Source organism: Bufo bufo, chromosome 9 (genome assembly GCF_905171765.1).
Source record: "Bufo bufo chromosome 9, aBufBuf1.1, whole genome shotgun sequence".
In the NCBI taxonomy this organism is placed as follows: domain Eukaryota; kingdom Metazoa; phylum Chordata; class Amphibia; order Anura; family Bufonidae; genus Bufo; species Bufo bufo.
The window spans coordinates 35,169,144-35,170,205 of NC_053397.1; positions in this window are offsets into that span (position 1 = coordinate 35,169,144).

Below are 1,062 nucleotides of genomic sequence, written 5' to 3' on the forward strand. Positions count from 1 at the left end.
GCCTACCCCTGATCTAATGTGTATGGAGGCCTCCTGAATCTCGCCCGATGTCAGATGGTGGAGGAATGAAGTGCCTGGCAGTGGCTAATCTCCCATAAGGATCCTTCTGTTCTTACAAGAGATAAGCAGCAGCACCCCTTACCCACTGAAAGCACATGCATGCTCGGCTGAGGTCAGAGTGCATTTGTAAGAGGGGTTTGGGAGTAACAGCTGTTGGTTGAACGAGCATCAACAGCAATGTGTGGCCAGCTACACCTCCCCCGTTTTCATCCTTCACCCCTATAAGCTATACGATACAACAGCTTTAGGCTACATGCACACGACCGTATGTGTTTTGCGGTCCACAAATTGCCGATCCGCCCAAAAAAACTGATGATGTTCCGTATGGCATCCGTTTTTTCTGCGGATCCATTTTTTTTGCGGATCCATTGTAATAATACCTATCCTTGTCCGCAAACTAGAAAAAAATAGGACATGCACAATTTTTTTTGCGGACATACTGATGCAGAGTGCTGTCCACATTTTTTGCGGACCCATTGAAATGAATAGGTCCGCGTCCTATCCGCAAAAAAAAACGGAACGGACACGGAAACAAAACACTGTCGTGTGCGTGAGGCCTTACCCGGTATACCAACTTCAGACGTATCTGATAAATATGCTGCCTCATGCTTTAAAGTGGCACTGTACTTCAAACAAACTTTTATTATCTATATATCTACCGTATCTATCTATTTACCTATTAATTATCTATCTATCTCATATATATCTATCCATCTGTCTATCTATTATCTATCTACCTATTAATTAATTATCTATCTATCATGTATTTATCTACCTATCTACTTATTATCTATCTATCGATCTAGAAGAAAAATGGGAGCACCAGACAATGAAAAAGAAAGAAGAGGTACAGGCCTAATGGGATGAGACAAATGCCCAAATAAATAAATAAAAATGCAAAAAGGCAGCACACACTCAAATATACAAAGTGAACATTTTTTTATTCATCCATGTGGACACGACGTTTCAGCTCAACACTGGAGCCTTTCTCAAGCGACTTGT